Source organism: Phoenix dactylifera, chromosome 17, assembly GCF_009389715.1.
Source record: "Phoenix dactylifera cultivar Barhee BC4 chromosome 17, palm_55x_up_171113_PBpolish2nd_filt_p, whole genome shotgun sequence".
NCBI lineage: Eukaryota > Viridiplantae > Streptophyta > Magnoliopsida > Arecales > Arecaceae > Phoenix > Phoenix dactylifera.
In genome coordinates, this window is record NC_052408.1 from 1,698,956 (window position 1) to 1,724,753 (window position 25,798).

The window sequence follows — 25,798 nt, forward strand, 5'->3', positions numbered from 1 at the left end:
GAATTATACTCAAATGCTTTGAGCTCATCAAAATCAAATGGGATTTTAATCAATCACTCCAATATATATATATATATATATATATTGTGCATGTATATGCACTCAACTTTAATACTATTGATCCCGCGCCATAAATTATCGCCTTACCCATATGCCGCCACACCTTGCATGTCTCCATGATGTTACTACCTCACTAAACAAAATGATATAAAATTAAATTAGCATAACAGTCTTCAGTATTACCTTAATTATCTTGATTTTCGCTTGAAGATAATTATATTCTTTTTTATTTGCATCTTAAGAGGGTTAGGAATGCTCCATGAGTATTTCAAATTGTCATTTAAAACAAGAAATTTAAAATCTACTACACACTTGATGACCTTATCATCAGTTTTTTTCTTTTGCTAATTCATTATTAGTATAACATTTGGTATTTGACTAAGCTCGAAGAATCCTTCTGTCACGTCGCAAATTAATAGGATGAATGACTTATCTCAAAATTTTACTTGCAATATTCTTTTAAAACAGGGATGGCAATTTATTACTGGTCTTTCCAACCCTCCTGTTATCACTGGTATTTTTAAAATTATTTTTATTATTTTTAAAAGAATAAAAATAAAAAAATTTTGTATTCAATATTTTCAAAAATAAGAAGCATATTTTTTGCTACCACTACCACCACTATCTCGACCATTATTATCGCCAACTCAACCACCACTTTTGTATTACCATCATGATTGTCGCGATTGCCATCTTCATTGCTGCTACCACTACCATTTCACTACTATTATTATAGCTACCTCCACTATATCTCAAGGTGCCTCCATCACTACCACCATCGCCGTCTCTACTGCACCATTGCCATCATCATTATCACCTCACTATATCATTGGTGCCCTTACTTGCTTGTCATTACTATAGTGTATAATGGCATATTATGTAGAGTAGATTGACTGCATCGGCCGAAGATCCCAAGCAAATATAAAAAAATAACAAGAAAAAGATGCTGAAAAAAAATAGAGAATGAAAAAAATATCCTGAGAGAGAACAAAATTTTAATTAAAAAATAGAGACGTAAAGCTTCTCTTCCATATAAGGATGACATACACTATAAAGATGCGTTGCCTCTTTCTCTCTCTCTAAATGCCTCGCACTCAAAAGAGATGCCAAGGTCTCCTTTAAAGAAAACATCACCGACCTAAATGCTGAAAATACCTGAAAACCAAATCCAATAAAAACAAAATAAAGTCATACTCATACTAGATTTGAATTTATGAAGCCTAAGGCTTATCATAAGTTAACTTGAACCATCATATAAAACAAAGAAGAAAAAATTAAATAGTGGACTCCTTAGAATTCGTGATGACTCCAACATACCATTGCTGTCGTTGTAATTATCTCTACTGTGACAACGACAAACTTGCCATTAACACTGCCGCCACATCTGTTTCCTCCATTGCAACCATTACCATCTTCACCTTTACCGGCATATGTATTTTTAAAATAATAAAATTTTTTTGTGTATATACATTTCTACATATTGAAATTTGTGTGAATATCCTCTCAAAATTAATATTTACATATATATATATATATATATATCCATATCAAACACTTATTTTATATATATATTCATACTAACTAATGTGGTTAGGAAGTTAGCGGTTTAAAATTGAAATGACAAAAATACCATTAATGGATAAATATGCAAAAATAAATGTTTATAAGGGTATACATGCTAATAGCAATTTTAGAGGATATTTATGTAATTTTATGTACTTAGAAGAGTATACACACAATTTTTTTTTTAATTTTTTGCATAAATACCCTTTTAAAATTAGAATTTGTATGAATATCTTCCAAATTGATATTTACGTGCATGCCTTCATAAAATACTATTTTTGTTGAATACTTTGACATAGCGATTTAGCTAATGCAATTAGCCAAAATTATATTTATTAAAATTAAAAATTAATTTTAAATTATGAAAATATTTTTTACATTTCTGAAGTGGGTAATATATTAATAGGTCTTACTGGATACTAATATCTCTACCTTCTTTAAAAAATCTTTCGATATCTCTCGATCCTCTCTTTTCCTTCTCCATCTGGAATCAAACCATTTTCTCGACTCGCTTCCCCACCAGAGGCAACCTTTCATTGTATAATTTTTTAAAGAAGATGGTTAGCACCTGCTTTTAGTTTTATTTTTTTTTAAAAAAAATGTTGTGATAGATTTGCAACATTTATCTTTTAGTATATAAGATTTATAATATTTATCTTTTAGAGTTAAAATTTTTTTATGTGCAAGCTGGTGGCTGATTTAAAATTACTATGATAAGATAGGCCCTATACACTAGATCTATTCTTCCTCTAAAAAATTGAAGCTCAAAGAAAAGTAGGTTAAGGTACACAATGTAAAGGGTGGCCTTCTTCCATATGGCCGCAGAGGCTTTTAAGAAGTGTGAAGAATTTAAAGTCCTCTAATAATTTTGCTTGGGGATGATTGATGTTGTTCTTCCACCTATGAGCATAGCGCAGTAGCAAAGAAGCTTAATCATTGCAATTTATTGTGTGTTTTTAAGAGATTGTAATCATTTTCTATATTCTAATGCATGCCCTTATATATGCATCTATAACAATAAATATTATAAGCTATGTTTCGATAACATAAGATATAATAGTTGTTATAAATGAAAAAGAATAAAGTAGAATAAACCCATGATTAGTGAAAGAACTTCTATAATTGCTTTTGTTATCTAAGTAATATTTTTACCAAAAATATTGAGGATCAGACACTAGACAAATCCGAGTGTTAGAATAGGTTGAAATAAAAGAAGGATAAAAATAGATTTTTTTGCATGTAAACCCTCCTAAATATGTGGAATTGCATGAATACCCTTGCAAAGTATTATTTATATATATACCCTTATCAAATATTTCTTTTTGGATATTTTATTTATTTTTAATTTTAAACTGCTAATTTTTTAATGGCATTAGATGGTATGGGCATATATGCAAGAAAAAAATGAAGAGTATACAAGCAAAACAAATATTTTTTATAAGGCAAGGTCCGCTAAACTGGTACTAAGATCCGTACCAGTTAGCGCCCAGTATGATTCACCGAATTGGTAGGGCATGCTGGTTCACGGATCGACACACCCTTTTTTTTGGAGTTCTCAAAAAATTAATTGGTAATAACTCTTTTCAAATTTTTTTTATGAATTTAAGTCTGATTTAATATTATTTTGATATTATGATTTTTTTAATATTTTTTAAATTTTTTATGATTCTGATGTAACTTAGATGATGCATCTTATTGCTTTAAAATGATACAAAAAATAAAATGAACAATGTAAAATATTCTTAAATCAAGTAGTGACGTAAAAATTTAAAAATAATACAATCAGTTACATACTTTTAAAGTCCAACAAACATACATAATGATATCTAAAATCGGATCGAGTGGTGATGCCTCTCATAGATATCCGGAGCATAATCAGGAGGTACATCAATCCATCCCGCTAACCTAGCGGTATTGTAGTCTTATACGTTCATCTCATAAAGAACGCGCGCTGGATTATAAATACTATCGGATCTCTCGCTGAAGCTCTAGCTTTGAGAGGTGTCTTCTGACCGATAATATGGTTGTGAAGGGGTCCATTCGAATATACCGGCAGCAAAATTCGATCTATGAGATGCTCTGGGCTACATAAGGTAGTAGCCACCGGAAGATGCCTCAGATACACCATATCCATATCTGTATTCATATGGGTCATAGGCTGCTTGTGCATGTAGATAATAGGATCCAATATACGACTCAGAATCTGATACGTCTATATATCCTACTCCATGTGCAAAGTCATCTGCAGCTACATCGTGTCTTTCTGAATGACCTCAAGGAGCCCATCTCCTATATGCAATCGTATTCTCGTGAGCTCTATCAGATCATGCACCGTGGTCCCTATCCTTTGTAGCATGTATAAACTAAGACTCACTCGTGTATTGAAGACTATCCTGTGGTTGTGTCTCATAAACTATTGATGCCGACAAAATAGAGGAGAAAGACAATAACGAACACTCCAACACCAATTAGGAATTTGAGAATAGTGGTAAACCCAAAATCTCTAAGAATAAGAATAATAGATAGGTAAAAACTCACCACCCAAAGGATATGGAGTTTAATGAAAAAAACTCACCACCCAAAGGAATCCATCCTAGGGATACAAAGTTTTAGTGATCATCACTCATAAACAATCTTTCTGAGATATAGAGCAAGAACACGCTTACCATCTAAAGAAAAGCCTAGAGATACAAAACACTCAAAAGAAGAAAAACAAGCCAAAGGCTTAATTCCTTAATTCACTCAACCTCGAATTAAATTCTCTGAAAATATAACATAGGGCATGCCTTTATATAGGCATAAACTAAAAATAAATCACCATAAAAAAAATTTCTTTTTGGCTCCTCCGGTTGAAAAGGACTCTTCTTAAGTACCCGTGTCAAAATCGCCATAGACAAAGTTTTTTTTGGCTCCCTCGTTTAAAAAGGACTCTCCTTAAGCACCTATGTCATGCTCCCCCGGTTGAAAAAGACTCGTCCTGGAGTCTGAACCAGCTTCATCTTCATCTCCATGGTAAGGGGATAAGTCAGATACATTGAATGTAGCTGAAATACCATAGTCTCGTGGAAGTTCAACCTTGTAAGCATTCTTTCTCACTCGATGAGTCAAAGTTCTTATCCATTTTTCTAGCTTTTGGTATACTACAAAAAGATTTCCTTCTTTTCAATTCCATCATGACTCACACCTTAATGGCTTCAGTAAGTACTCCATTCTTTCGACAAACACTTTGCCATCTTAAGATTCACAAGTCATTCCTCTGCAATACAGACTACTACCAAAGCCCTCAACAGCTTCCTGTGCAGCAGCAAGTAGTAATTTGTCATGGGATAAGGATATTTTACGATGTTGCTCGCTATAGAGATTGACAGCACATTGCCCATGTGGCAGTCGGTCCATAGGAGCAACTTTTACTGCTTCTGCACAATTGAAACTAGAATGATATGCTCTTGGAAATGTAAGAATAAACTCCCCAGAATTCTGAATGGCACAGTAAACAAGCACTCCCTCAGATTTAAGGCCAGAAGGGGACAATTGTGTAACCAATTCATGCAGCAGATCAGGTTGTTCTTTAAACAACTTAGGTAAATGCTTTTTCATTGCATCCTCCAATTTCACAGCCTCTGCCAGGAACTCCATACTGTTGTTGCTGGAAATAGGACCTGAGGGTGATCGCGGACCAAAGGGAGGAGCTTCCGCCAGGGACGGTTGTAGAAGGCTATCTCCGAGAGATGGTGGCGGCAGACGGCTACCACCGAGGAACCTGCAAAAAGCCTGAGCCGGGGGTTCTGGCAAAGGCCCTCCGATGCTTAAGTCAGATAAGGATTTGGAGACGTTTTTAGTGGAGAAGCTCAGGCGTAGAGGAGGAATCCTCCCCGTCTTCTTGGAGTTTTTCCTCTTTATAGGAGGTGGTGTGGCAGTTACACACTATCAGGCATTATGGCGGGGATTTCGGACTGAAATATGTTACTTTAATTGGCCTGGGAATTCGAATTAGCTGGCCCTTGGTGGAGAACGGAAGGATTTGAATTCGACAATTGTCGCGGCGTAGATTGCGGGGGTTGATCCGAAATATGGAAAACGTGGTAGCCGTTTCGATTCGGATCAGCTTGATTTTCGGTGGAGTCGGTTATGGGTTTTGACTGGGTCCTTTCTAGCCTCGAGGTCGAGCGGGCTCTGCTCGGTCGGGGTATACTTGCCAAGCTTGCATTTGTCGGGCTTATGGTTGCCGAGGCAATGTATGCTGAAATCAAGCTTTCTAAGGTCGGTTCTGCCGAGGTGGCATTTGTCAAACTCGTGCTCGGCAAGCCCATGGCTGCCGAGACCATATCTATTGAGATCATGTGCGTCGTCGAATTTAGGTTTCTCAATCACGTGCATTGGGGGGCCCACTTTTCCCCCCATCATCTATCCCCCGACTTCCGAGTTCAAGCTGTATTCGAACTTGGGCGAAGGAAGTAGTCAGAAGAAAGGAAAAAGGCACTTTCCTATTTTTTTTCTGAAAAAGGCATTGGCGGTAATATTCCTCTTCTCGAGGCAGTTTTATGTGGCGGCCTCATAATTGGGCTCCAGTATCCGAAGGGGTGGTTGTAAATCTTCTGCTTTTATGGCATCGATTCGGATTGATACGCCGGGCTGGTTTCCGAGGCGGGCACGTGGCGTGATCCGGACGAGGGGTAAAGCTGGCTCCCAGTGATCTGATCCGTTGGGAATGTCTATATAAACCCCTGACTGGCTTTGGGAAATCTCATTTGGCCGCCGTAGCTTCCCTTGTTCATTTTCTTCTCTTGCTCTCCCCCTTGATAGTACAAATCAACCGAGCATTTTCTGATGGATAAGTGCTTCGATCTCTTCTCGGAGCTAGAATCAATCCTCTGTGTCATGACCATTGTCTCAATGGAAACGACAGTACTTCTTGGAGCGTTTTCGAGCTTCCGTCTGTCGCATTTGCGGTGGGGGTTGGAGGTAGCCCTGACCCTCTATCTCCATTAGGATCTCGGTCCGAGTAGAGTTGAGGGGAGTATAGTCTTTGAGCCTCCTCGGTGGCGACCTCGGGTGAGGTGGTGATCTCGATTGGTACTGCGGTCTCGGGGGAGGCGGGCTCTTTAGCCGAGGCATGTTCTTCTCTCGGCGGGGCGACCTGCTTCTTGGGCGGCCACGCTCCTCGCGACTCTTCTTCTGCATTTTTGAAGGTCGTTCGGCAGTGTCTCGCCGAGTGGCCATGGCTTTTTCTGCCTTCTCATATTTCCGAGCTCGGGCCAGCATCTTTGCGAAGTTGGCCGAGAAGTTCTTTTCGATGGAGAAAAGAAACTTGTAAGACCGAGCTCCAGTCTTCAGTGCCGACATGGCAATCGAATGGTCGAGGTCGCGAACCTCCCAAGTAGCGGCGGTGAAACGGTCGATGTAATTCTTCAAGGATTCTTCCTCCTTTTGTTTTATGTCGAGGAGAGAATCCGACGTTCGCCGCTGGCGTCGACTAGCAGCGAAGTGATGATGACCCAAAGATTGATTTAAAGATTGATTTTGATGATCACAAAAATCTTGAAGTATAAATACTAATGTTTGTGTTGCAAGGAGAAAAATATTCATTTTGCAAGGAACATAGCAAGCTGGAAGAACACAAGAAGGCCTCCAAAGCTCTCAAGAAAAGTTGGAAGAAAGTTACACTTCATTGGCCCAAGTTTCAAGTTCAAAGGACTCAAGTTGGAAGAGCAAATTCAAAGGAAAATCCAAAAGAATAGTCCTCGAGTCGACTCCTGGATAGTACGAGTCGACTCTAGGGAGTAACAAGGCAGAAACACAGAGAAGCTATCTTGGACCCTGAGAGCCGAGTCGACTCCTGAGGAACTCGAGTCGACTCCAATAGTTGGCAGGTCGACTCCTAAGGAAGCAAGAGTCGACTCCCAGAGAAATACAAGGCAAAAAGTCAGAGAGCCAATTTCAGACACTGAGTGCCGAGTCGACTCCCGCAAAGCCCGAATCGACTCCGAGACAGCGCTACACCAAAAGACAGAAGACAGTGTTTTTGTCTCTGAGACTCGAGTCGACTCCAAGGCAGCGCTACTCCAAAAAGACAGAAGACTGTTTTTCGGATACTGAGAGCCGAGTCGACTCCGGAACAGTTCGAGTCGACTCCAAGACTGAACGAGCCAAAAGACAGAAGATCGGGAGTTCGGCCTCTGAGCGCCGAGTCGACTCCCAGAATTCACGAGTCGACTCGAGTGAGCCAAGTTGAAGAATACATCTATGGATTCCTTGGGATGAGCCGACTCCAAAAGTGCAAGGTCAGCTCCAGATTTTGGCGAGTCGACTCCGGGTTAAGTCGAGTCGACTCCCAGTCGAGAAGACCACTTTAATTCAAATCTGGAACAGTTGCCGAGCCGACTCCAGAAAAGCATGAGTCGACTCCTGTTACAGCCGAGTCGACTCCAGATCGCGCGAGTCGACTCCGATCCCAACGGGAACTTTGTCAGGAGTTGCAGACTGTGCACAACGGCTCTATTTTTCTCTCTAACGGCTAGATTTCTGGTTCCACGACATGTAAAGCTATAAAATCAAGAGGAGAGCTAGGGGAGATGGCATGGAAGTGGGAGAGAACATTTAGGAAAGAGATTTAGAAGAGATTACAAGAAAAATCTCTCTAAAGCACAAAAGGGCCATTCAAAGCAAAATAGAGAGAAGAAGAGCATCCAAGTGAATCCCAAAGCTTCCTCTTCAACTGTGTGCTGCCTCGGTGATCCTCTACTTCGTGCAAAATCAGAAGAGGGTCAAGTGAAGAAGAAGCCGAGTTCCTCCATCTACGAATTAGTTTGAGGGCTTCTTCTCTTTACCTTACTTATTTATATTTGCTATATCTGCTTAAGTGAGAAGCTTGTATTTGTCTTTAAACCTTTGTTTTAATATCTTGTAACTTGATTCAATCAAGGGATTGAATCAAGGGGTTAAGGTTTGTTGGTGAGCCAAAGGAAAAACCAACGGTGTTAGGTTGTGGTTGGTGAGCCTTTGGGAAAACCAACTGGGTTGATTGTGAACCCGGAAAACAATCGTTGTAAGGTTGTGGTTGGTGAGCCTGTGGGGAAAACCAACTGGGTTTGATTGTGAACTCGGGAAAACAATCGGTTGGTTCTAGTCGGTGAGCCTGTGAAAACCGACCGAGTTCGTTGTTATCTCGCAAAACAACAAGTTGGGTTGTGAGCTTGTAAAACAACCGGCTGTAATCTGTAGGATTATAGTGAAATTCCCAAGAGGTCTTGGGGAGTGGATGTAGGTGCTGGGTTGCACCGAACCACTATATGTTTGTTGTGTTTGTAATGATTCTTGTCATTGTCTAACTTACTCACTTACTTACTTAGATAAATTGCTTGCTTAACTTTTATCCGCGCATCCTTTAGTTGCAAGCATATTCAATCTAGTCACATTCTATACATCAAACTGTTGCTAAGTTTAAATTTCACTGTGCATCTATATAACTTAGCATAATTAATTGAAAAGTTTTAGAAGTAATCTAAAAGTTTAAAAAGACCCAATTCACCCCCCCTCTTGGGTTGTATCTACTGGGCAACAAGTGAACAGCGAATTGTCTGTCGAGCTGTTCGAAGGAGGACATGGTGTCCGACTTCAACCTCGAGAACTAAAGTCGGGCCGTCCCTCGAAGAGTGGCTGGGAAGGCTTTGCACAGTAGGGCATCCAAAGATCCCTGTAGTGCCATGAGAGCTCTGTAACTCTTCAGATAATCCAGTGGGTCAGTGGCTCTACTATACGGTTCTATTTGTGGCATCTTGAACCTCGATGGGATCGGCTCGTTCTCGATCTGACAGGAGAAGGGCAACTTGGTGGTGAAGTAAGGGTCACCTTCACGTTTCACTCCTTAGTCTTGAAGCGCCTCAATCTGCCACTCGAGCTCCTCAACCTTCTTGTCGAGTTCTCCACCCTGGGACGTCGTCACTGTTGCCCATTCCGGCGAAAATTGACCTGAGGCTGACCCGGCCTCGGAGGGTTGCGGTCGGGCCCGGGGCTGTGGCCTTCTATCTTGGTGACTCCCCGATGACTCCTCCTGAGGAGACGTTTAGGGAGAATCCTGGTGGGAGCGTTGTTTTCCGTTGTTGATCCTTGAGGAGTCGCGGCGGGGATTTCGACTTCGCGACACCTACCCGTTTCGGGGGAGTGCCGATCGAGCGCGAGTTTGCAGGGGTGGCGCCGGAGGGACCCCTGCTTGTTATAGGCCTCGGACTGCCACGACCAACGCCTGGACTTATTGTACCAGTGCATTGAACTGTTGCGGCTGGATCTGCGGAGCTTGGCCCGTCGGGGGCATCGGCGGCAGGTTATAGACTGAGCGGCCGGGAGTTGGTGCACGTTGTCTGGAGGTATTAAAAGCTCCTCTGCTCCTCAACCTTATGATCACGACTCAGGCCCTTCCTCTAGCGCCAAATATTGTTGTTGGAAATGGGACCCGGGGGGTGATCGCGGACCAAAGGGAGGAGCTTCCGCTAGGGACGGTTGTAGAAGGCTATCTTCGGGAGATGGTAGCGGCGGACAGCTACCTCCGGGGAACCTTCAAAAAGCCTGGGATAGGGGTTCCGGCAAAGGCCCTCCGATGCTTAAGTCAGATAGGGATTTGGAGACAGTTTTTAGTGGAGAAGCTCAGGCGTAGAGGAGGAATCCTCCCCGTCTTCTTGGAGTTTTTCCTCTTTATAGGAGGTGGTGTGGCAGTTACACGCTATCAGGCATTATAGCGAAAATTTTGGACTGTAATACGTTACCTTAATTGGCTTGGGAATTCGAATTAGCTGGCCCTCGGTGGAGAACGGAAGGATTTGAATTCGACAGTTGTCGTGGCGTAGATTGCGGGGGTTGATCCTGAATATGGAGAACGTGGTAGCCGTTTCGATTAGGAGATCAGCTTGATTTTTGGAAGAGTCGGCTCTGGATTTTGACAAGGTCCTTTCTAGCCTCGAGGTCAAGCGGGCTCTGCTCGGTCGGGGCGCGCTTGCCGAGCTCGCATTTGTCGGGCTCATAGTTGTCGAGGCCATGTTGCTGAAATCAGGCTTTCTAAGGTCGGTTCTGCCGAGGTCGCGTTTGTCAAACTCGTACTCGCCAAGCCCATGGCTGCCGAGACCATATCTATTGAGATCACGTGCGTCGTCGGATTTGGGTTCCTCAGTCATGTGCGTTGGGGGGCCCACTTTTTCCCCCATCACATACTGTTGCTGGAAATTGGACCCGGGGGCGGTCGTCGGTCGAGGAGGGGGAGCGGCAGGTGGACACAGGGGAGTGGCAGTCCGTCGGCGGGCGGCGTCCTCCGTCGGGGTGCCTGCAGAAAAGCCGGTGGCCGGGTTTTCCGGTGCCGGCCCTCCGATGCTTAAGTCAGAGGGGGGCAATCTATGTTTAAAGGAGAAAGAGGAGAACAGTATTTTTAGAGTTTTCTGTATCCAACCTCCATTTGAGAAGCAAGGGTTCCCTTTTATAGGGGGGTCGGTTTACCTGTGATGTGATGGGGCGAGACCGTCGTACGGCTCGGCATGTTGCTTGGACTGGCACATGATCGGGTGAATCATTGCATTGATGTCGGAGGTAAGGCCGGAATCAGAGACTTATCACGGTTGACTGGACTCCGCTGAGCTGATTTGCCGTAGAGAGCCGTGGGTCCGTAGATAATAGGAGCCATGCGCATTAATTGTTGAGTAAGCCGGAGGTGCGCATTAATTGTTGAGTAAGCCGGAGATGCGCATTAATTGTTGAGTGAACCGGAAGTTTGCAGAGGTCATGCGTAATAAATGCTGGGGCAGTGGCAGGATATGGCCCTCGGCCGGACCTTGGAGGGGTACGGCCGTAGTAGGTGGTCGACAAGGACAGACCTCTGGGGTCGGGAATTCTTCAGGTCGGAGGTTCTGAGGTCGGACGTTCCGAGGTCGGACGCCGACCTCAGTCGTCCAAGGTCGGCGGCTATGCGGCCTTTTAGAGGCGAGGTTACTATATTGCTGGGGGGAAAACCGTATTCCCCCAACACTATCCCCCGACTTCCGAGTTCGAGCGGTTTGCAAGCTCGGACGTGGGAAGTAGAAGTTGTCATTGTGGTTATTGAAGCCGAAGGGGATCACGTCCGCACCCTTACGCACTTTGAAGCTTTTATAACGGAGTCTGTGCCCTTTGGCCCTTCGAGATCGCTCTACATGGCGAACTCATGATGAGGGTCCCTGGGCCCAATGGGGCGGCGCCTCGATCTCATGGTCGAGGCCCCCCCTCTTAAATAGGTACGCCGTTTTGCGCCTCAAAATGAACACGCGGCATGATCCGAGGTCGGATGTTTCTGATCTCGTATTGGCAGGATAGTGATCTGGGGAGGCTGAGGTTACATCGGCGCTCCACGTGTCCCTGAGGCTTATTAAATGAAGGGAGTGGGGGTGACGTCCGCTCGTCTTTCAAGGTGGTCCGGTTTTGTGGACCCATGATGAGGCCGTGAGATCCGATGGGACGGCGCTTCGATTTTGTACCCGACTTATTGATCTGGAGTGAATGCGGTGCTTCGGCTTCCGAGGCCGACACGTGGCGCAATCCAGACGGGGGGTGGGAACCGAACCCGCCGATCTGGGCCATCAGGGGGGTCTATATAAACCCCACGAATCTGCCCTAAGAGTTCTATTCGGTTGCCTTTCGTTTTTGCCGTTCCCTCCTTCACTCCACTTTTCGACCAAATCTTGCCGACGGTGCCCGGAGCGATTTCCGGCGACTTTTCCGTAGGTTTCCACCCTGTGTTAGCTAGGGTTCCTCTTCCTCCTCCTCTTTACTTCCTTTATCTTTAGTTTATTTCATTTCTCTGTAAAATGGGTCTTGGTCCAGATGAGGTGGGGTCGAGTTTGTCGGAGGAGGAGTTGGAGTTAATCCGCTCCCGGTTCTTCTTCCAGCCCGGGTTTCGTCTCGAAACTGCAGGGCCGGAGGATAGGGCGACGCGGCCACCCCCAGGTCGGATCGCGATCCATCGAGACGCTCTGGGCCGGTCTGCGGTTCCCTGTTCACGAGTTCGTGAACAACTTGCTGGTAGAGTATCAACTTGTTCCAGCACAGCTTGCTCCGAACTCGTGGAGGACCATAATCGGGTTCTTGTCCTTGTGTCTTGCGCACGGGATCCCGACCTCGGTGAGTATTTTCCGCCGGTGTTTTTTATTAAAGAAAAATCCGGCGGATGTGGGGTGGCCATACTTCGCCTTTCGGGGCGGTATGTCACTCTTTCAGGGTGCCCCTTCCTCTATTCATGAGTGGAAGGGAAAATTTTTCTTTCTTGCGTCCGAGGTGCCGTGGGGGTTCAACCCGAGGTGGGGGCACCCTCGGTTGAAAGCTCTCAACAGGCTCTCCGAGCCCTCGGGGAGGGAGCTGAGGATTTTGGACTCCCTACGGGCCCTCGGGAAGGGGTTCAACCTAACCGAGCTCCTACGGAAGGACGCCTTGGCGAGCATGGGCTTGAGTTCGGCGCGCCCCGAGGGTAAGAGTAGTCGCATCGCTTTGTTTTTATCTGTTTTCTCTTCTTACTAACATTGGTCTGACACTTAATAAAACTTTTGGTTTCAGACATCCCCCACATGCCGACCAGCAACACGTCCCTCTTCTCTCGACTGAAGAGGCGGGAGGCCGAGGCCGGGGGGGCTATTCCCCAGCCTCGGAAGAAGTCGAGGTCGGCCGGTGCTTCCACATCGGCCGGGACGGGAGGCCCGGAGGCGGGGGCCCCGCAGTTGATCAGGGGCGGACACGGGCCGCCGGCGACGCGGGCCCAGCGGCCCCTCTCTGTCCCGCCCCCGTTGCCCAGCGGGGGGGCCGACCGTAATCCACTTACGGCGCCCGGGGCCTGAGCCGACCAGAGGCCCCGAAATCAGAGGCCCCGAGGTCCCTAGCTCGGACGAGCCGAGCTCTTCAAGGGTCCCTAGGGAGGAGTCGGCCGAGCGAGGGTCCCCACTCCTCGAGGGGAGCTCGGCCATCCATGATGCCGATGTCGCACGCGCCGTGTTTCGGCGTGCGATGCTTCCAGCGGACCGGGCCGAGTTCCGGAACTTGCCGCTGGAAGAGATTGTCGACGGTACCTACCGCAATACCGCTCGGGTAAGCTACTTTCCCGATTTTTCTTAGGCTATTGGCGAACATGTTATATGTTTTTCAACTCGTAATCGCTCTACCCTTTTTCTCTTGCAGCACATCCACGAAGTCGACACCCTGGTATTCATTGCCCAAGGGTGTCAAGAAGAGACTCGGCAAGTCAGCCGGCAATTGGAGCTGGCTAAGAAGAAGATTGCCGAGTTGGGGGCGGCGTTGGCCGAGGCCGAGGCGCGGAGGGAGGCCACTGAGGCCGGGTGCCTAGCAATGGTCGAGGTGCTTGAAGAAGAAAGGGCTGCCCATTCCTTGGCCAAGTCAGCTCTGCGCGCCTCGGAGGCGCGCCTGGGGGAGGTCCAATTCGAGGTCGCGGGCCTCAGGTACGATGGCGGGGTCCTGCGCCTCAAGGTCGAGCAACTGGAGGCTCGAGAAAGGAGGGCGCTCGAGCGAGCCGAACATGCCATAGACTCCTTCAAAGAATCGGAGGAGTTTCGCGACATGTTAGAGGAGGAAACCGTCGACGGGTTTCTCCGAAGCTTCGAGAACTTCCGGAGGCAGATGGCCCGATTCTGCCCCCAACTCGATCTTTCGACGGTTCGCCCGAGGATGAGGCTGGGTTACAACTCCGATTCTGACGACGTTCCCACCGCCCTGGCATCCGAGGCGGAGTCGGCCGAGTTGGACGCAGCCGAGCCTGCGGTGGCGGTGGCCGAGTTGGAGGGGGTTCCCGAGGCGCTCGCCGAGGCCCCTGCCGCAGACCCCAAGCCCGTGCCCGCTGAAGACCCTCCAGTCACCGCAGACCCCGAGCCCGTGTCCGCTGAAGACCCTCCAGTCATCGCCATAGATGACCCCCAGGGTGACGCCGATGCGACCGCCGCCCCTTAGGACTTAGATTTATTTCTTCTTTCTATTGTAATCGAGGTCGGCCTTCAAATTTTTGAATGGTCGACCTCCAACTTTGTACTTAGCCTCTGGGCCTTTTATTAATGAAAAATCTTTTTTGTCATTCCGCATTGATCTTTTGTTGTAAACGAGGCCGGGACTTTAACTTAATTGTTTTACCGACCCTCAACTTTGTATATTAGCTTTCGAGTTGCTTGATAAAGACATATTTTTCTTTGACTATGTTTCGCTTTCCCGAGTTCTGATTACGCTAACTAGAGGGAGCTCCGAGCTTAGATTCTAGAAAACTTTTCTAAGTCCTGTAGCTCGGACTTGAAGATCGCAGAGGTTGCCGTGTTTGGCTTTTAGATTTTTTGAGGCACCGAGCTCGGGCCTCAGACCTCCGAGCGAGGCCGTGCTAGACTTGCATAGGCCGCTATCTGGGGGTCTAGCCGAGCTTTCGAGCTCGGCTTTTGGACTGTAGGTCTATAAAAAGGTTAGTGCTGTCCCCCGATGGGGAGCCAATAATCAAATCGTCGCCAGGGCTTTCATAGTTATCGCCCTCGGACCCTGCCGAGGTTTCGGCGAGCGGGGTCGGAACCTGTGGAGAATACCTCGACCTTCTTGAGCTCCATCAGTACGCCCGCGGTCGAGGTTATTTTCATAGATCGACGTTGGAGTCTCTGTGTATGGGGGCTGAATTGGGCCCTTGTTCATGAGGGTTTACATAAGTTGTCGTGGAGGTTGTCGGTAGACAGAGCATGCATAAGGTCAGTGGGAGATTAGTCTTAGACCGACTTGTAGGAGCAATCCGACTTTGGCCAGAATAAGGTCCCGATTTTAATCGGGATTTTGCTGGCAATGCGTAGATAAATATAACAAGGCAAACATCAAGTGGGATGTACCTTTTGCATCTCCAAAGTTGCGCTCCTCATAGCGGAGTGGGTTGCCTTATTTCCTCGCCAACTTTCGGAGTCATTCTTTGACTTTCGGAGAGCTCGGGCTTCTTATGAACCCGATGGCGCCCGCCGAGGTTGAAGTGGTTTGGGGATGCTCCATCAATCTGCGACACTTTCCGAGGTCGAGGGAGTTTGGGACTCTACGGTCGACCCTCGGGGCATCCCGACCTTAGTTGAGGAATCTTGCGTCAGGTCGATGGGTCTGGGAACGCTCTATCGACCTGCGATACATCCCGAGGTCGAGGGAGTTTGGAACTCTACGGTCGAACCTCGGGGCATCCCGACCTTAGTCGAGGAATCGTGCGCCAGGTCGATGGGTCTGGGAACGCTCTATCGACCTGCGACACTTCCCGAGGTCGAGGGAGTTTGAGACTCTACGGTCGACCCTCGGGGCATCTCGACCTTAGTCGAGGAACCGTACGTCAGGTCGATGGGTCTGGGAACGCTTTATCGACCTGCGATGCTTTCCGAGGTCGAGGGAGTTTGGGACTCTACGGTCGACCCTCGGGGCATCCCGACCTTGTCGGGGAATCTTGCGCCAAGTCGATACTTTATCGTCCTGCGACACTTCCCGAGGTCGAGGGAGTTTGGGACTCTACGGTCGAGCCTCGAGGCATCCCGACCTTAGTCGAGGAATATGAGGATCACAAACGACCCGACATTAGAAGAGATAATCATAATCATTGAAATGGACGAATCATTATAAAAAGAAGACTGAGTCCATGTTCCTGATTGCCTAGAACCCCTAGGGGTTTCATTGGTAGTACATTCGTAGATTCTCGGAGTTCCAGCTTCACGAAATTGGAGTCCCTTCGAGAGATTTCAACTTGTATGCTCCGGGCCGTTGTACTCGGGCGATTTGATACGGCCCTTTCCAATTTGGGGCGAGCTTTCCCTGCTCAGTTAGCTGAGAAGCCTCGGCTCTCCTGAGGACGAGGTCTCCTACTTTGAAGAGCTTGGGCTTGACTCTGGAGTTGTAGTATTGGGCCGTTTTCTGTTGGTATCTTGCCATACGGACCCGGGCGACCTCTCGTGTCTCTTCAACGAGATCCAGATTATTTCTGAGTCGGAAAGAGTTGGAGTCGGGGTCGTAGTGCTCCACCCTTGAAGAAGGGAGGCCGATTTCCAGCGGGATGACAGCCTCTGTGCCATACGCTAGGTTAAAGGGGGTCTCTCCTGTGGGCAATCGGAACGTAGTCCGGTATGCCCAGAGGATGTTGTACAAGTCCTCGACCCACTGTCCTTTGGATCGATCGAGCCTAGCCTTGAGTCCCTGCAAAATGGTACATTAGTTACCTCAGTTTCCCCGTTTGTCTGGGGATGGGCGACCGAGGTGAAGCGGTAGTCGATGCCGAGCTCGGAGCAAAATTCTCTAAAGTGGACGTTGTCGAACTGCCGGCCATTGTCAGATATAAGGATACGGGAGAGTCCGAATCTGCAGATTATGGACTTCCACACGAAGACCCGCATCTTTTGCTCGGTGATCCGGGCTACAGGTTCAGCTTCAACCCATTTGGTGAAGTAGTCGATGGAGACGACCAGAAATTTTCTTTGCCCGGTGGCCAGAGGAAAGGGTCCCAGAATGTCGATCCCCCACTGGGCAAACGGCCAGGGGGCGATGATTGAAGTTAGCAGGGCCGAAGGTCGGCGTTGGATGTTGGCGTTCCGTTGGCACCGGTCGCACTTCCGAACGAAGTCCGTCGCATCCTTCTGGAGCGTGGGCCAGTAATATCCTTGCCGCAGGATCTTATGGGCTAACGCCCGACCTCCCAGGTGATTTCCGCAAATTTCTTCATGAACCTCTCGGAGGGCATAGTCCGCCTCAGAGGGGCGGAGACATCTGAGAAGAGGAGAAGTGAATGATCGACGATAGAGCCTGTTTTCATACAGGACATACCGGGAAGCTTGGCGCCTGATCCGGCGAGCCTCTATCTCATCATGAGGGAGGGTTCCGTCCTGGAGATAGCAGACGAACCCGTCGATCCAGCTCGGCTCGAAGTCGATGCACATGGTTGGTTCGGGTTCTTCCATGCTGGGTGTCCAAAGATACTCGAGCGTTGTCTCCTTGGAAAGCTCGCTCATGCGGGAGGTCGCCAATTTAGACAACTGGTCCGCCCTGAGATTCTCCGCTCTGGAAATGTGCTGGATGCTGAAAGAGCCTAAGGTGGACGTGAGTTCCCGCACTTTTTGGAGATATTTCTGCATCGATGGCTCTTTTGCTTCAAAGTCTCCCTGGGCTTGGCTTACTATCAGCTGGAAATCGCTGAAGGCCTTCAGATCTTCCACTTTCAGTTCCTTCGCCAATTTGAGCTTAGCAATGAGCGCCTCGTACTCTGTCTCGTTGTTTGAGGCCGGGAACTCGAGGCGTAAGGCTTGCTCGGCTACCACTCCATCCGGGCTGGTGAGGATGAGTCCAGCTCTGCTACCCCCCGAAGTTGAGGACCCGTCCGAATATAGGACCCATGGTAGCCTCGGGGTTCCCTCCATAGATGCAGACGATAGCTCGGGGTCGTCTGGCAAGGTGCATTCCACGAGGAAGTCGGCGAGTATTTGAGCTTTAATGGCCGGCCTGGGCCGATATTCGAGGTCGAACTCTCCGAGCTCGACCGCCCACTTGGCGATCCTTCCCGCACGATCTGACCTTTGCAATATTTGCTTCATAGGCTGGTCGGTCAGTATGACTATTGTATGTGCTTGGAAATAAGGCCGGAGTCTCCGAGCCGAGATGATAAGGGCAAAAATTGTCTTCTCAAGTTTAGAATATCGGGTCTTAGCATCTCTGAGGACCCGACTGATGTAGTAAACCGGCTTTTGGAGTTTGTCCTCTTCCTGGACCAGGACTGAGCTTACTGCGACTGGAGAGACGGCCAGGTATAAGTAAAGAACTTCGTCCCGCTGAGGCTTGGTGAGTAGCGGGGAAGAGGCCAGAAGGCGCCTGAGCTCTTCAAAGGCCTGCTGGCATTCTTCTGACCACAGAAAGTCCTTTGGCCGCTTGAGGATCTTGAAGAAGGGAAGGCAGCGCTCAGCCGATCGGGAGACAAATCTCCCCAAGGCGGCGACCCATCTGGTAAGCCGCTGCACTTCTTTGACTGTCTTTGGAGGCGTCATCTCTTGCAGCGCTCGGATTTTCTCGGGGTTGGCTTCAACTCCGCGCTGGGTCACTATGAAACCCAGGAATTTGCCTGAGGTAACTCCGAACGCGCACTTTGCTGGGTTAAGCTTCATCCGGTACCTCTTGAGCTTGGAGAATGTTTCGTTGAGGTCAGCTACATGGTGCTTCGCCGCTCGGCTCTTCACCAACATGTCATCTACGTAGACTTCCATATTTCGGCCGATCTGATCCTCAAAAATTTGGCTGACCAGTCTCTGATATGTGGCTCCAGCGTTCTTCAGACCGAAAGGCATCACCTTGTAGCAATAGGTGCCCTTGTCGGTGATGAAGGCCGTCTTCTCCTCGTCTTCTGGCGCCATTCGGATTTGATTGTACCTGAGAAGGCGTCCATGAAGGTCAGCAATTGATGTCCTGAGGTGGAATCGACGAGCTGGTTGATGCTTGGAAGGGGAAAACTATCGTTCGGACAAGCCTTGTTCAGGTCAGTGTAGTCCACGCACATGCGCCATTTCCCATTGGCCTTCTTCACGAGGACTATATTGGCGAGCCAATCTGGGTAGGAGACCTCCCGGATGAAGCCAGCTTCAAGGAGTTTATCCACTTCCTCGGCTGCAGCTCGTTGTCGTTCTGGGGCGGAGCCCCTCTTTTTCTGCTTCACAGGTCTGCTGGTCGGCTTCACCTGGAGTCGATGGACCATGACCTCAGGGTCAATTTCTGGTACGTCGGCGGGCGACCAGGCGAAGACATCAGCATTGTCCCGCAGGAAGCTGATGAGGTGATCCCTCTCGCGGACGCCAAGGCCGGAGCCGACCTGCACAGTTAGCTCGAAAAAATTTTCTCGTAGAGGAACTTGAACGAGAAGCTCACCGGGCTCTACTTGCTTCTTCCAGAGGTCGTCCCTTGCGTCCAGGGTTTCTATGGGTAGCGAGGGGCCCGTTGCCTGAGTCGGCGCCTCAGTTGGTTGCTTCACTCTGTGAGCCGCCATGTAGCACTGCTTGGCGACCAGCTGATCCCCGCGGACCTCGCCTACTCCTTGGCCGATGGGGAATCGCATGAGTAGATGGCGGGTTGAGACCACGGCTCGGAGGGCATTTAGCCCCGGTCGCCCAAGGATGGCGTTGTAGGCTGAGGGCAGACGGACCACAAGAAAGTCCGTCCTTACAGTGCTTTCCTGAGGGGCGAGGCCGACCGTAACAAGAAAGCTGACCTCGCCCTCGACTGGGACCGAGTCTCCGGTAAACCCGAGCAGTGGGGCATTAATTTTTCGGAGCTGTCCTTCTGGTAACCCCATTTTTTGGTAGGCATGGTAGTACAAAATGTTGGCTGAACTTCCATTGTCAACTAGGACACGTTTTACATCAAATTTATTTACAATCATGGAGATGACCACAGCGTCATCGTGGGGGGTCTCAACCCCTTCCAAATCCTCGTCCGAGAACGAAATGACTTCAGCAGTGCGCGGGCGCTTCGGAGAGACTCTTTGGGCTGATCCTCCTGCCGAGGCTCCTCCGATTACATTGATGGTGCCGGCGATAGGCCTATTGTCGTCCGGATTTTCGGGCGGTGTGGCGTTTTCTGCTGGCCTCCTTTCCTCACGTCGGTTCCTTACGAACCGATTGAGTACTCCGCGGCGAATAAGCGCCTCTATCTCGTCCCGGAGCTGAAAGCAATCCTCCGTGTCGTGCCCGCGGTCTCGGTGGAAGCGGCAGTACTTCCTGGGATTGCGGGAAACTCCTGTATCCCGCATAGGAGGCGGAGGTCGGAAGAAGTTCCGACCTTCGATTTCCATCAAGATCTCGGCCCAGGGAGCATTGACAGGTGTATAATTCTCGTACCTCCTCGGGTACGTCCGAGGCCGCGGTGGGGACCTTGGTCGAGGTGGGGTCCTCCGTTGAGGTTGTCCCCGTTGGCGAGGCGGGCTTCTCAGTCGGAGGAGGTTCTTCTCTCGGCGGGAGGATCGGCTTCTTTGGCGGCCGCGCTCCTCGCGGCATTTCTTCTACCTCCTTGAGGCGGGCTCAATCGCACCCCGTCTGGAGGCGATTGCCTCCTCGGCCTTAGCATGCTTCCGAGCTCGGGCCAGCATCTCGGTGAAGTCGGCCGGAAAGCTCTTCTCGATAGAGAAGAGGAATCGATAAGAGCGAGCCCCAGTCTTTAGAGCCGACATGGCTATTGACTGGTCCAGCTCGCGAACTTTCCATGTGGCGGCAGTAAAACGGTCTAGATACTCCTTGAGGGATTCTCCCTCCTTCTGCTTGATATCCAGGAGGGAATCCGACGTCCGCCGTTGGCGTCGGCTGGCAGCAAAATTGGTAGCAAACTGCCTGCCGAGTTGCTCGAAGGAAGATACCGTGCTCGGCTTTAGCCCAGAAAACCAAAGCCGAGCCGTCCCTCGAAGAGTTGCCGGGAAGGCCTTACAAAGTACGGCCTCCGAGGATCCTTGTAGGGCCATGAGAGCTCAGTAGCTCTCCAAGTGGTCGAGGAGATCGGTGATTCCGCTGTAGGGCTCCACTTGAGGCATCTTGAACCTCGCGGGGACCGGCTCATCCTCGATCTGGCGGGAGAAGGGGGACTTGGTGGTGAATTCAAAATCCCCCTCTTGTCTTGCCTTCTTACTGTGGAGCGCTTCGATCTGGCGCTCCAAGTGCTCGACTTTTCTGTCGAGCTCCCCAACCCATGGAATCGTCACCGTGGTTTGCTCCGGCTCGCGGTGATTTGGGGCTGATTCGGCTTCAGAGGGTTGGGGTCTTCTGTTGAGTCCTTCCCCCGGCAGCTCTCTTTGGAGGGAGACCCGCCCTTCGTTGTTGGCCTTGGAGGAGCCATGAAGGTTCTGGACTGGGAGAATCGGGCCGTTGGGAGGAAACTCCGGCAAGACCTGGGCCTGCGGGGGGAGCGTTGGTAAGGCTTCCTCACGCCGCAGGCTTTGAACGGCAGCGGCCAGGGCCTGGACTTGCTGCACCAGAGCATTGAATTGCTCCGGCTGGACCTGAGGAGCCGGGTCAGCCGGAGTAGGCGAATTCTGGACGGAGTGTTCAGGACTCTGTGGGGGACGCCGGGAGATATTGGAGGCTCCCTTACTTCTCAACTTCATGATCGCGACTCGGTCCCTTCCTCTAGCGCCAACTGTTGCTGGAAATTGGACCCGGGGGCGGTCGTCGGTCGAGGAGGGGGAGCGGCAGGTGGACACAGGGGAGTGACGATCCGTCGGCGGGCGGCGTCCTCCGTCGGGGTGCCTGCAGAAAAGCCGGTGGCCGGGTTTTCCAGCGCCGGCCCTCCGATGCTTAAGTCAGAGGGGGGCAATCTGTGTTTAAAGGAGAAAGAGGAGAACAGTATTTTTAGAGTTTTCTGTGTCCAACCCCCATTTGAGAAGCAAGGGTTTCCTTTTATAGGGGGGTCGGTTTACCTGTGATGTGATGGGGCGAGACCGTCGTACGGCTTGGCATGTTGCTTGGACTGGCACACAATCGGGTGAATCATTGCATTGATGTCGGAGGTAAGGCCGGGATCAAAGACTTATCACGGTTGACTGGACTCTGCTGAGCTGATTTGCCGTGGAGAGCCGTGGGTCCGTAGATAATAGGAGCCATGCGCATTAATTGTTGAGTAAGCCGGAGGTGCGCATTAATTGTTGAGTAAGCCGGAGATGCGCATTAATTGTTGAGGGAACCGGGGGTTTGCAGAGGTCATGCGTAATAAATGCTGGGGCAGTGGCAGGATATGGCCCTCGGCCGGACCTCGGAGGGGTACGGCCGTAGTAGGTGGTCGACAAGGACAGACCTCTGGGGTCGGAAATTCTCCAGGTCGGAGGTTCTGAGGTCGGACGTTCCGAGGTCGGACGCCGACCTCAGTCGTCCAAGGTCGGCGGCTATGCGGCCTTTTAGAGGCGAGGTTACTATATTGCTGGGGGAAAACCGTATTCCCCCAACACATACCATACTTTTGGATCACCAAAATGCATATAATTCAGAGAGTAAAGGTGATGGTCTTCCACATGCCAACGAAATGATGAAAAGCACATCCCTACATGAAGCCACGGGACTAATACCCCAGAGATATCTTCTCTAACTGGAAAGTCGTGGTAAATTATTTAAGTTCCAACCTGATAGCTTGCATGGATCTGAATCATTTTTAGGTGAAGATGGTGCTTTAGGAAATCCACTGCCAACTGTGCCAGTATCCAAATCAGCACCATAATGCACCTTAACTTCTTCAGTTGGTTCCTCAACTATCTGCCAATATTCTCCTTCAATTTTCTCCACCGAGGTTTGACAACTCTTCTCATGATCCTCGCTACTGGAAATCACATTTTCATTAGCATCTTTCATCCTAAAGTAATGCCTTTTGAATTCATCTGCATATATCTAGAAGGTCTGAAGAGTGAAGTTTGAACCAGATTGAAAACCAAACTTTTCATCAGTATCTGATCCAACAGAGTCACTGGCATCACAACCATTTAAACTATTGCGCCTACGAGTCATTCCAAATCTCAACCGCTTTCTTCTCTTGTGACAACGGTCCGAAATCTTTTTTTTGCTGGCTCTCTATTTCGAAGCTTGTCAACTAGTTGCACTCGCGTGGTAAACTTTGCACATTCCCAAAAGCTCTTCTCTCGAAGCAGGCGAGGCATTGCCCAAGAAGGGGGTGGTATAATGCGGCATATATTATATTGTTCTGCTTTTTTTTTTTTTTTTTTTTTTTGCTTAAAAAAAAGGGGTAGGGGGGAGGAAGGGACAAGCCCAACCCCGGTAGCAGCCCCCACTGGGCCCCCGCCCCGCCAGGAGAATGTTCGATGCGGGCAGAAATGGCCGTGTGTTGGGCACCCCGACCGGTTTTACTCATACCCTCCCCACCCATGGGCCCGGCTCAGCTACCCCTCTGGGCTCTGGCTCGAGTCCCAAGTGTCAGTACGTCACACCCGGCACCACCCCGGCTACTAGCGGTTCAAGAGCGGTCCTATACCTCAAGTCCAAGCAGTGGCCAAAGTAGTGAGCTCCGGTCCACAATTTAATCGTCGCCGCAGCGATTCGAACTTGGGACCTTAAGGTTAGAATTTATGCCGAGTACCACTAGGCTACCACCTTGGTGGCTATATTGTTCTGCTTTCGGTCGTATTTTTGTAATGTATCCAAGCGTGTCTTTAAACTCCTTCTCACTTGGATAGAATGCAGGAGCTTCATCAATGATAGGTCTACATGCTTCTTTTGGATGCCATCTGGAATTTGCCTCCTCATATTTAGAGCTGCTTGGGCTTCTGGACACATTTTCATTTTGGCAGAGAAGTTTTGAAGAGTGACTCTCATTCCTCTTGCGAAGCCAAGAAAGCTTGTATGGTTGACGATGATTTTCCGTTTTGAGCTTCAATTTCTTCACTATTTTGCTGCCACGATATTCTCACAGCTTTCTTTGTCAATGATCACGTCATAGACTTTGCCATGAGAAGTACATCTTGTATGGAAGATATTGTTGCGAAGCTACTCGTCATCTTCTACATGTGCTGCGTTCAAGCTCCTACAAACCACCAGAGATTCTTCTTAATCGGCATAAACCACTTCCTCTTCTTCTACCTCCTCATCATATGTTGCCTCATCCAAATTTTCGGCTTCACCTTTGTCTTCCTCCACAAGAAAATAATTTTACAGTTAGAACAATCAGATGCAATATGGTCTATACCTTGGCATTTGCAGCATCGACGACCGGTAGGAGGTAGGAAATGACCAGAACCAGCTGATGGACTTTCTACTTTTGGAGGAATTTTTGATAAGGATGCCTTGGTGGAATTAAACTTGAAAGGTCGGGCACCCCCCAGTTAAAAGGAGTGTCACGACTTGTAGAGCAAAAAACTCTTCTACGAGGCTCCCTCAATTGCTTCTCAACCTTAACTGCAAGCTTGCACACATCGTTAAAAGTCTAATAAGGTTGTAATTGTATCACGTCACAAATTTTCTAATGTAACTCGCTAAAATAACGGGCTATAGTTTGCTTCTCGAGCTCCTCAAACACCGCAACATTAGATACTCAATCTCAAAAGTATAATCTTCACCGATAAATTTTTTTGCTTAAAATTATGAAACTTGAGAAGAGCAACTTGCCCAATTTTATTTGAATTTTTTTTTTGTCTTAGCACCTTTCTCATTTTTTTTCATGTCACAATTCGCCTTTTTTCTTCACGTGCTCTTTGCTTCATAAGATGCTTCCACCAGATAGAGGCGTGTTTCTTCAACTTGATGGCTATAGTTTTTACCTTGCGATCTTCGGGTACATTTTTGTATTCAAAGATGCGCTCCATTGTATTCAATCAATCGATGAATGCATCAAGATGCGCTCTTCCTTCAAAATTAGAAATATCAACTTTGGTTTCGAACTCTCGTTGAAACTCGTGACTCCTTCGGAAACGATTCGACATTGGGCTATGATCTTGATAAAAAGGATTCGTCTCTTCTTTCTCGTCATGTGAATCCTCTTCCTCTGATTCATGATTTGGGATATTATGTCTTAAAGTTTGAAGACACGCCAAATTTTGTTGAAGCCACTGCACTTCCCTCCATAGTTCTTCATTCTCAGCATCATGAAGATCTCGCTCGCAGTTTGGTCCTTCAACTTTCTGCCCTCTTCAACCATGACCTTGAGCAGCCATGACAACCTGGGACGCTCTGATACCAAATCTGATGCCGAAAAAATAGAGAAGAAAAACAACAACGAATACTCCAACACCAATCATAAATTTGAGAATAGTGGTAAACCCAAAATCTTCAAGAATAAGAGCAATGGATGGATAGATAACAACTCACTATCCAAAGAAATCCACTCAAGAGAAACAGAGTTTGATGAAAAAGAAAACTCACTACCCAAAGGATTCCACCCTAGAAATACAGAGTTCTAATGATCACCACTTACAGAATAAGAACACACTCACCATCCAAAAAAAAGCCTAGAGGTATATAACAGCCAAAAGAAGAAAAACAAGCCAAAGGCTTAATTCCTTAATTCACTCAAACTCGAATTAAATTCTTTGAAAACATAAAATAGAGCATGCCTTTATATAGGCATAAACCAAAAATAAATTATTACAGAATTTTTTTTTTTGGCTCTCCTAATTGAAAAAGACTCTTCTTAAGCATCCGTGTCAAAATTGCCATAGACAAAATTTCTT

General features: G+C 48.1%; 1 pseudogene; it reads right to left on the reverse strand.

Annotated features, from left to right (window-relative positions):
• Window positions 1-4,693: 4,693 nt before the first annotated feature.
• LOC120104331 lies at window positions 4,694-24,909 on the reverse strand (annotated as a pseudogene).
• Window positions 24,910-25,798: the final 889 nt, after the last annotated feature.